The following is an 11,728-nucleotide window of genomic DNA, read 5'->3' as shown; positions in this document are numbered from 1 at the left end:
TACAAACTATTCTATGACCTCCCGGCTCTGATTAATTTGAGTGGCCAAGCACAAGTGACTCTAAGATCTGACACCATCTCTGCCATCCAAGCAGAGGCTTTCGTGTCCCAGTAGTGTCTCTCCACACAGGGATAAACATGCCATTGGCATTTCACTTTGTTGGTTGCTGTACTTGAATTCAGGGCCTGGGCACTGTCCCTCAGCTCTCCAGCTCAAGGCTAGCACCCTGCCACTGTGAGTCCCGAGCTTGGTGCCTGAGTGCTTCCCCCCAGCTTTTCAGCTCAGAGCTAGCACTCTGCCACTTCGAGCTCCAAAGCAACTCTGTCCCAGCATCCTGCTGGCAGATTAGACACCACAATCTCACAGGGACTTTGCTTTGCCTGGGGTTGGCTCAAAACTGCAGTTTTCAGATCAGTGAGTCCTACAAAAGGCCACGTTACTCCAATTAAAGCAACAAGGTGGTCAACACAGAAATAGTCTCTAAGCATGAGCTTACCTAGAACCTGGTAAAAGCCAAAGTTACATCTGAATAAGGATTGCTGTTCTTCTCCATGGGCTAGCTGGAAGTTGCTATAAGGTAACTTACAAGAGCAAGCTGAAATAGCAATTAAGCAATTACTTTGGTAGTACTAATTTTCCTTGTTTCTTTTTTAGAAACAAAACTTTAGGACAACTTTACTTTTAAATTTTGTTCAGAAACCCATTTCCAATGTTCTTAAAAACTCTTGCTGATACTGGCTTAAACAATTAACATCTTAGCCTTTATTTGCAATTGAAAAACCTTTAAGGGCACAAAGAACACCTTCTGCCTTCTGGCCCCCTAGGGCTCAAGGCACTCCTCTTGCCTTTTAGAAAAGGGCCCCCCCCCTTTTTTTTTGCAGTTTAGATTACTGTCTAAAACTCCAACAACAGTTTAAACTCAAATAACAGTTTTTCCCTAATGCAAGAACTATAGACATCAGTGCACCAAAAGTCTAAGTCTGGACTTAGTTTCCTTCCTTTTTTTTTTTTTTTTTAAAATACACCCAATTGCATAGATAAACCTTTAAACATTCCTTTAAAATACTAATCACATTATCCACATTTTTACCATCAGATTTCTAGTGTCAGTTTGCAAGAAAAGACAGGCAAAGTTTCTGATGTTAATGAACAATTTTACATTTAAATCTCTACTACATGTTTCCAAACTTTAACTTAAAGTAATAAATCCCAAATTCCCTAACACCTCTGTGCTAAACAGGATACAATGTTTACAATGTACACAGCTGTATGCCTTGCAATAAAATGCAGATTTCAGGATCTAGAAAAATATTTACCAGTTTTTCTTTAAGACAACATAATAATCCTTTGAGACATTGTAAAACATTCAAACCTAATATTTTTCTTGAAGTTTTAAGGTTAGATTTACCCAATTGCCTTTGTGTTTAAGTATTAATTTATCCATTGTTTTATACAGCATGCTGGTAATTTAACCTTGAACATGTTCACTCACACCCATTCGCACACACATTCATACTCAAAGATCTTAAAAGCGCACAAAATTAATATCGGCCATTCATTTTCCGGAAGTTTGTGTCAAGAGAGCTTTGCCAATTTTACTCTTGCAGGTGAGAACCAGGTTCAAAACAAAACTTTTTGCAAGGCAACTTAGCTGGAATTTCTTTTTCCAGGGCTTGTTACAACTGCAGACATGGGGGAGCGGCCATGCTAGGCCCAGAAATGTTCAAATAAATAACAAGGATGTGTGCTTGAGTACGCACAGAAAAACCATAAGGATCCATACTTAGAAATGGTACCAATTTTAAAGACAAAACTGGACAAGGAAAAATATGTAATACGAACAAGACAGAGAAACGGAGACTTTTAAATAATCAGACATTGACATATAACAAGAAAATTGGACTCAAGCAGATACACTTAACATAAAAAACATGAGCTCAAATGAATGTTTTCACCAAACAGTTATTTTTAGATTTAGACATGTCTTGCTGGTGGGACTCTCAGGTATGCCTTGTTATCGACAAGAAACTCAGAAGGGGAAGGGGGGTCAAGGCGTCCCTTGACCACCCAGGCCTCTATTTTAGGCCCACAGTGCACCTTTAAAAAAAAAAAAAAGAAATAAAATAAAAAAATAAAACAAAACACAGACTTCTACTTACCTCTGGAGGCCTTTGCTTTTCACCTGGGCATCTTTTACAAAAAGAGGCTATTAAGAAGAGGGATGGTAAATACAAAATAAAAAGAATAATCCTTTATCTCAATAGTATACAATTTGTAAAAGAACAATTGTCACATATTAAATTGTGTAGTCAATGAATATGTTAGAAGGTCCCTACATAATAGTAAAAGGAGGAGAAACACAGCTCATATGAATGTGTGGAACAAGTGGATCAGTAGCAGTCCCAATTGACATGCACAAATAACTCAGGTCCTTCCCACGTCGCAGGATGCACCACTGGAGGGTTGGGGGTGTAGGCCCAGTGAGTCGCTGCTTGGATGGCCACTGTCACTCTCCACGATCCGAACGCAGCGTTCAGGCAGCCAGCGGGCGTCATTTTCTCCTTGTGACAAAACACATACATGCCCTCGACCCCAGGTTAGAACAGGATCGGGTCCATGCCAAGCACTAGTTAGGGGATTCTTCCACTTTACTAAGGCAAAAGGACGCTGCTCTCTTTTTTCCCAGAATCGCTGAGCAGCAGATAAATTATTTGAATCCAAATTCAAAAAATTTAAAACAAATAAAGCATGATTAAGTATATTCACAGGGGTAGCGGGATACGACTCTCCTTTCTGTATTTTAGCAATTTGATGTTTTAATAATCCATTAGCTCTCTCCACGATGCCTTGACCTTGAGGATTGTAAGGAATGCCTGTAATATGAGTGATATTATAGGAATGGCAGAAGGATTGAAATGCTCGGCCTGCATAGCCAGGGCCATTATCTGTTTTTATTTGCGAGGGAATCCCCATCACAGCAAAGCATCGAATGCAGTGAGAAATACAATGTTTAGTGGCTTCCCCAGCAAGGGGGGTGGCCAGGATAAAATTAGAATAAGTATCTACAGTAACATGAACATATTTTAATCGGCCAAATGATGGAACATGTGTGACATCTATCTGCCAAACGTGATTAGAAAGCAGTCCTCGTGGATTTATGCCTAAATGAGGAGCTGGTGAGAAGGGCACACAGTTGGAGCAAGTTTTAACTATTTGACGTCCCTGTTTAACTTCTACTAGATTTTTTGTACGATTGAAATTGCGTAACCTTTTCCAAGCCTCTCTCGCTGCAGCATTTATTTGTAAATAGGCTTCCTTTGCATAACCCAATTGATCTTCGGTGTTTTTATAGGTTCCCTCTCCTAACAACTGATCAAAAGTGTAAGGCAGGTTCTTATACCTATTTGTTTCAATTTTAGCCCGACACTGTGCAGTGAACTCTGTCTCCCATAATAAGTACTCTCCTGCACTAAGGCATGCTCTGGCAAGCCGCTTCCAGTCATTTGGGCATGCAATACCAGCACACGCGGCCTCCAATATTAGTTGAGTAAAAGGGGCAGTTGGCCCATATTGGGAGCAGGCACTTTTTAAATCCTGTAATAGTTTAACAGGAACAGGTTGATGGTATACTGGTTCATCATGATCAACTAAACTAGGGAAGCATCGAGGCCCTGAAATATCTTCCCTCTCTCTAGCAGCCTGAGCCAGGTTTAATTGCGATGCACTGTGCCTGGTTGTGGTGCCTGTTAAAAGGGACTTGTTGCTAGGGCCTTTAGGCTTGCCTAAAGATTGAAAAAGGGATTGGGGCCGTAAGGCTGCAGCCGGAGGCGGTGGGTGTGAGGGGTAAGGCTTAGAATCAGACACCATAGTGGCCTGAGGGTCATCTTTCTTTCCTACTTCTGGGGGGGCTCTCTGCTCCATCCCCATTTTCGATAGAAAATGTAGCATTTCTTCTAACTTCTTCTCCATCGTAGCCACCCGGCCCTCCATTGACTCATCATAACTTTCCTCCTTGATATTCAAACCTGAATTCTGATACTCAATATCTACTGGTTGTTGTTCCCTTTTCAAGATCTCACTTAGACTCTCTTGGGCTGCGGCATATGGCTCAGCCTCAGGTTTTTCAGAAGGGTCCTTTAACTCATAAATTTCCCTTAATTCAAGATTAAGTTCAGCATTCTCATGTTGAAGATCTATGCATTCACTTACTAAATTCCATAGATCAATAGCCTCTACTGGGGTCTTTTCGGGGCCATATACATTATAATATTCTTGAATTCTTTTTCCTATCTGCTGCCAGGTTTTTTGGAATTCCTCCTCTATAAACCTCGGGCATGCCTCCTCGACAAACTGTTGGAAGCTCTGAAGCACCCCTTTTTCCACCCACGTTCCGTGGGCTTCAAGTAGGCCTGTTAAGATCGGTACATATGACCTATGGCTATTAACTTGACCCATGATTTTTACTCCTGACTATACACTCTCTTAAGATCCTCTCTTAATAGTCCTACGATGTGTTACTCACCACAGCGGGGTCCTCCACCGTCGTCCCAGATTTTCAGGGTCCCTGTTCGGGCGCCAGATGCAGGGACTGGAAAAAATAGAAGAGAGACAAACACATCGGGTCCGGGAGGTCTGCAGCCCAGGCAAAAACTGCCGCCTCGTTTATTCTCAACTCAAAGCTTATATCCCTTCTTGAGACCAGGGCACTGCCAGGTGTTACATCCAGATGGTTAGTCGGGGAACTGTTGGGGGTTACATTCATATGGTAAATCTCAGATCAATTGAACAGGAGAAGGCCAAAAAACAATAAGACAATCAAGCAATTATCTGATGCAAATCAAAGTACAGTTTGATTCCACTCTGGCTCCCAACACTTGACCACTGACCTTTGTAAACTTCCTGAAAGGAGTGTGCTGGTTTTCTTGTTCTTGCCTATGCTTGAGGTTCTCTTTAGTCCTGGAAACTTTACTGTAGTGTGCATAGATCGATCATACTGGCCTCAATCAGACCTGATTGTGTTCTCTTTGAACAGTTATCTCTGTAAGTTTGGAAAATTCCCAGCCATTAAAAAAAAAAAATCTCTATTATTTCTCTTACGATATTTATATTTGGAATGACTTCTATCGTGTGTGTGTGTGTGTGTGTGTGTGTGTGTGTGTGTTGGCACTGGGGCTTGAACAGGGGACCTGGTCACTAACTCTGAGTTGTTTTGCTCAAAGGCTATCACTTTACCACTTGAGCCACAGCTCCACTCTGGCTTTTTGGTGTTTAATTGGAGATAAGAGTCTCACAGACTTTTCTTTAATCTCTTTTGTTATTTGTTGCTGCTGTGACAAATCATAAACTAATGAACTTAATGGCTTCAATAACTAAAATTTATTATTTTACAGTTTTGTAGGCCAGCGTGGGTCCCTGTGGGCTGAAATTCCAAGTACTGGGAGGGCTATTTCCTTTTGGAGGCTCTGGCAAGAATCTACTGCCTTCCTTTTTTGAGCTTTTAAAGACTGCCTGCATTTTGATTCCCTTTCCTATATTTGTCACATTGCCATCTCATCTCTTCTGTTTCCCCTTTTCACTTATAGGAGCAGTTGTGATTACATTGGCTCCTTCTGGATAGTACAGGACAATAGTTTCACTGTTTTTGTTTTCATGGGTCAAGGGGCTTTAACTTGGCCTGGGCATTGTCCCTGAGGTCTTCAGCTTAAGGCTGAAGAGCCAAGCCCCACTTCCTATTTTCTAGAGGTTAATTGGAGATAAGAGTCTCAGGTCTTTTTGTGCCTCAGTTGGCTTTGAACCTTGATTCTCAGATCTCAGCCTCCTGAGTAGCTAGGATTATAGGCAAGAGCTACCACGCTCAGCTTTTGTTTATTTTTTTTTCTTGATGTTGGTACTGGGGTTGGAACTCAGAGCCTCAAGCTCCATTACTTTGTTTAGCTCAAGGCTGGCATTCTACCACTTGAGCTACACTTCCACGTCCAGTTTTTTGTTGGTTATTTGGAAATAAGTGTCTGATGGCCTTTTCTGTCTAGGCTGGCTTTGAACACTCTTCAGATCTCATTCATCTTGGTAAGAAGCTAGGATTACAGGTGTTAGCCACCAGTATTTGTCTGGAATAATTTTTGAGTGGTTTTAGAGTTTTCTACCAAAATGCCCAATGTATTTTCCTTAAAGAGCCAGGTAAAATTGTGTCCAACTCATAAACAGCTTATTCCTGGCAAAAAAGGCTTTACATTTTGATCTCTGCTGATTTTGGTTTGTTTATCATTGAAGAATTTGTTTTTCTGCTGTGACTATTTGGTGAAATATATAAATGGATTGTTTTAAATGTCTTGCCCCTGTAGAGTAGAAAATAATAAGGGCTCTGGCTTATCACAGTATTTTCCTTTTGTCTACTCTATTTAAGCTCAAATCAAGTGAGAATTTTTATCTACTGAAAAAAAAATAGCTCTTTGATATGAACCACTGAGTTTTGTGTTTACTTTCAACTTGTGACTTAAAGTTTTCAATTTAAGCTATGAATTTTACCTGTATTGCATTGACTTTCTACTATTTATAGCCTTTACCTCTGATTGTGTAAAAAATGGAATATTTTCTACCTGTAGACGGTGCTGTGTCAATTATAAAGTCTTTTTTTTTTTGGCAGTCCTGGGGCTTGAACTCAGGGCCTGGGCACTGTCCTTGGGTTTTTTCAAGGCTAGTGATCTACCACTTGAATCACAATACCACTTCTGGCTTTTTACATGTATGTAGTACCAAGGAATCAAACCCCGGCTTTGTGTATGCTAGGCACACACTCTACCACTAGGCCACACTCCTGGCCTAATTGTAAAGTATTTTTAAGGCACTTTTCTAATGGGCTAATATAAAAAAGCAGAACTAGTCCAGAAAATTATTATTCTTCACAGTCCATGAAAAACAAGGAAATTAAAGTCTACTTTCAACATGCTAAATTTAATAAAACATTTCACTTCTTGAAAGAACATAGAATTAGCTTAAGAATTAAAATTTAGGAGTCAGGTATGATGGCTCATGCCTATAATCCTAGCTAATCAGGAGGCTGAGATCTGAGGATCAAGGTTCAAAGCCAGACCAGGCACAAAAGAACCTCAGATTTTTATCTCCATTTATCCTGTAGAAAATGGGAAGTGGGGCTTGGTTCAAGGGTAGGGCAGTAGCCCTGAGCTAAAGAGCTCAGGGACAGTGCTCAGGCCCAGGGGTAGGGTGTAGCCTTGAGCTGAAGAGCACAACACCCAGGTACAGAGTTCAACTTTGATGTAAATTTTAAGTCACTTTAAGATTGAAGCAAACCAAATCTGGATGTGATTGCTCATGTCTGTAATACCAGCTGCTGGGAAAGTGGGCACAGGAAGCTCATGGTGTAAGGCTGGATCCTGTGCAAAAAATGGGAGACCCTTCCAAAAAATACGAAAAACAAAAAAGGACTGGATGCATGGTGCAAATGAAAGAGTACCCACCAAAGAAGGAAGGAAAAAAGGAAGGGTCCAAAGAGAGTTCTGCATACAACCGCTTTGATCCAGAACTATGTCAGCTTCCAGAAGAGGGCAGCAAACCTCTGCTCATGTATTGCATCATCTGGTCACAATTTTACTTATTATTATTACTTTTTAATGTTAAAATGTTCATATTTTTGGTTTTGTAACCTGAATCTAATGTCTTCTAGGCCAATATCTTTTGAAACGAAGAAACATTTTAGATTTTTTAAATTGTTAAAATGTAATATAAAACTGAATTTGTAGCTAATATCAGAGAATGGCCTTAATTGTTGGTGTTTAATGAGAACAGTTTCTATATAGGATCTTAAGAAACTCACAGGAAAGGTGCAAAGCCCTAACATTTGTTAAAGGAAACTCTTGTTTGAAACATAAAATTTGAACTAAGCCAGACGTGCGGCTCATGCTTGTAATCCTAGCTAGTCAGGAGGTTGAGATTTGAGGATCGCGGTTCTAAGCCAGCTTGGGCACTGAAGTCCGTGAGACTATCCAGTTAACTACCTGAAAACTGGAAGTAGTGCTGTGGCTCCAGGGGTATGGCTTCAGCCTTGAGCTGAAGAGCTCAGGGCCAATGCCCAGGCCCAGAGTTCAAGTCCCACGACTGACCAAAAAAAATTAATCTACACTTCATTTTCTTTTTTAAAAATTAATAAAACCTTTTTGCCACTCCAAGGGCTTGAACTCAGGGCCTGAGCATTGTCCTTGGGCTTTTTCATTCATATATATATTTTTTTCTGTTTATCATGGGGCTTGAACTCAGGGGCTGGGTACTGTCCCTCAGCCTTTGCACACAGGCTAGTACTCTACCATTGAGCCACAGTACCACTTCCAGTTTTTTGGTAGTTAATAAGAGTCTCCTGACTTTTGTGCCTGGGCTGGCTTTGAACTGTAATCTAAGGATCTCAGCCTCCTGAGTTGCTAGGATTACAGGCATGAGCCACCAATGCCCAGCTTCCATTTGCTTTTTTTTTTTTTTTTTGCCAGTTCTGGGGCTTGACCTCAGGGCCTGCGCACTGTCCTTGAACAATTTTTACTCAAGGCTACGGCTCTGCCACATCAGTCACAGAGACACTTCTGGCTTTTTCTGTGTATGTGGTACCAAGGAATCGAACCCAGGGCTTCATGCATGCTATGTGAGCACTCTACCATTAGGCTACCCTTTCTGGCCCTCCATTTCCTTTTTTTTGATGTTTAGAATGTTCGGATTTACCAAAGTAGTCATAGTCTTCCTATATTTAACACCAATTATGATTATGAAAGCAACAAAACTGTCCATTCTGTTACCAAAACCTCTCCAGTGTTTAGCTTTTAAACTTTAAGAGGATTTGCTTGTTTGTTTTTGGCTTTTTGCTGGTTAATTGGAGATGAGAATCTCATGAAGTTTTCTGATGAAGCTGGCTTTGAATCACTATCTTGAGTAAAATTAAATGTGTAAACCGTATTGTTTTGAGAGAGGGGTTCACTTCCTGCTAGGTGGGCCCTGGACATCAGTCTTCCTCTTTGTGGCTTTTTGTCATTGGTAAGATGACAGGCACACACTACCTCATCCAGCTTCCCTCCTTTGAGATGAAGCCTTGTGGGCTTTTCTGGCTGGTCTTCTCTGTGATTCTTCTGATTTCAGCCTCCCAGGTGATGATGGGTACCAAGCAGGGAGTCTAACTCTTCTGACCAGGATAACCTTGAACTGCTATTCTTCTAATCTCAGCCTCTGGAGAAACTAGAATTACAGAAGTGAGCCACTGTCATTGGCTAGTAATGGGGATCTCTAATGCACCCTTCTTGCTCTAGTTCCAATTGTCAGAGGAAAAACTGCTGTATCTCACAAGACTGGTTTTGACGCCTATTTTTGAACCTGTGGACACATCTTCCTAACTCCGTGTCATTGGAAGCCGTGTGAATCATTTCCAGGAGACACTGGCCATGGTAGTTCTGTTTCCAAAGCACCTCCCTATCACGATGACGTCTTGAGATCTCAGGCCTGGAGGTCAGTGTGCTTTATTATCAATATTAATATTTTGTCTGTCGTGGGGTTTGAACTCAGAGCCTGGGCGCTGTCCCTGCGCTCTTCAGCTCAAAGCTAGCATTCTACCACGTGCAGCCACTTACGGTTTTCTGGTGGTTAAGTGGAGATAAGTCTCTGGGCCTTTAGTGTCCGGGCTGCTTTGAACCGCGATCCTCAGAACTCAGCCTCCTGAGTAGCTAGGATTAGGGGCCCTGCAGGTATTTCTTTTCTTTTTTTTTTTTTTTTGCCAGTCCTGGGCTTGAGCTCAGGGCCTGAGCAATGTCCTTAGACTTTCTCAAGGCTAGAGCTCTACCACTTGAGCCTCAGCACCACTTCTGGCTTTTTTCTACGTATGTGGTACCGAGGAATCGAACCCGGGTCTTCATGCATGCTAGGCAAGCACTTTAACCACTAGGCCAAACTCCCGGCCCCCCTGCAGGTATTTCTAGGTGGTCACGGTTCTTAGAGAAACCTCTGGTTGCAGGTCCTCCTGGATGGAGCTTGGCCACTGCCTCCGGCCGGCAGCTCAGCCGGGCGAGGAGCGGTCCCCTGTCCCTGATCTCCACAGTGCGAGCTGGAGAAGCAGCCAGGCCCACCGGCAAGCTGGACCCACTCGGCGGTGCGCGCCTGTGGCCTCTTAGGCGTTGAGTCTTCCACGGTGGGGTGGGAGGGGAGGATTGAGGGGAGGAGGGACACAGGCGGCGACCCAGTCCACTGCCCCCATCGGGCAGCGCAGGCCCCAAGCCCTTTGCTGGCCGAGGCCTTGTTCTGCACGCCCGGCCCTCTCCCTGCGCCCTGGCGCCCGCCCTCTTGGGCAGCCCGGCTCGGCTTGCTCCCCAAGCCCGGGCGGCCACGTCCAGTCCCCTGTCCTGCACTGTTGGATGACTCTCCATGTGCATCAGTCCGACTTAGACATTTTATTTTATTTTTGACTTGCTATTCTGCATTACATTTTCAAGGCTTACTCTAAATGTCTAAGTCATACTTGGTGCATAAAGTAATTTACAGGTAATTCGCCGTTACACATCAGAAGATTATTTAGTATAGGTCTGGCCAAAGAAACTCACTCTACAATTTAAGTGATACCCTAGTTCTGGTTGATCTGTAAGACCCAAGGTCAGTCAATCTAGTCAGGTTGAAACACTGCTGCAGTGACATTTAGAGGTTACTGTAGCTCTTAACAGTAAGTGTTGGGGCCTAGCCTCCATCCCTGAAGCCTGATTCTGGCTCAGCTGCAATTAAAGGGCTTTGTCCAGGCATTTGGTCTTTTGCATACCTCTCTTAAGGCATCTCTGTGTACGTGACTCGATTGAACCCCCCGCAGTTTCGCGGGTCTCGCAGCAGCTCAAGTCTCGTGCGCTTTCCTGCACCTGTCCTGCCCACTACCTGAAAGCCCCACCCAGACCCTTAGTGGTAGCACAGAGGCCCTCTTCCTATTGGCTAGCTTCCCAGTGCCCACATTCTCCTACCCTAACAGTATATAACTAATTGTCTGACGCAATAAAGGGGAGAGCATCGGAGAGCATCAGAGAGAATGAGAGATGAGCAGAGAGATCTGATGCGCTTTCATGGTTAACACTGCTTCTGACTCAGCGTGGTTTTTTCTTCCCTGGTGATTGGGGGAGGGCTGGGTCTTCGACACTTACCATCTCGCTCGGCTCCCGGGGGACTACAGGCTGGCCCTGTGTGTCCCTCCCCGTTCCCGTGTTGCTGCCCCGGAGAGGAGAGGAGCAACAAGTAAGTTCTGGCATCAGTAATTAAAACAAGCATAAGCAGAAGATCATGTAATATTGATCTTTAATTACCTTAAGTCTTATGGCCACATCATTTACAATCCCTTTCTCTAAGAAGTTTGCAAAAAGCACCACTATCAATCACACATACACAGTAGTCCCACCACTTTGTGTTTCTGAACAGCTGCAAAAAGAAAATCCTGAATTATAATTTTGTCTCAGTAAAGAATTAAAAATAAACTTGGTATTGTATCTATCATGGTCACTTTTACAAGCATCTGAACCTACCAGACCAACTATAAAATGTGACAAGTGTTAAATATTCTTTATTTGACATTTATACATAAGGCATATTTAATTCAATTAATTAATTTTTTTAACGATTGGAACATCACAGGCTTTGTTTTGCATTTGTCAATCGTTCTTGTTGTCAGGGCAAAGATACAGAAGGCAAACGTTATTTCTGCATCCACTTTTGTCTG

This window comes from Megascapheus bottae, chromosome 1, assembly GCF_031878675.1.
Source record: "Megascapheus bottae isolate mThoBot1 chromosome 1, mThoBot2.hap1, whole genome shotgun sequence".
Lineage (NCBI taxonomy): Eukaryota > Metazoa > Chordata > Mammalia > Rodentia > Geomyidae > Megascapheus > Megascapheus bottae.
The sequence above is the reverse complement of the archived record's forward strand: the minus strand, read 5'-3'. Positions refer to the sequence as shown.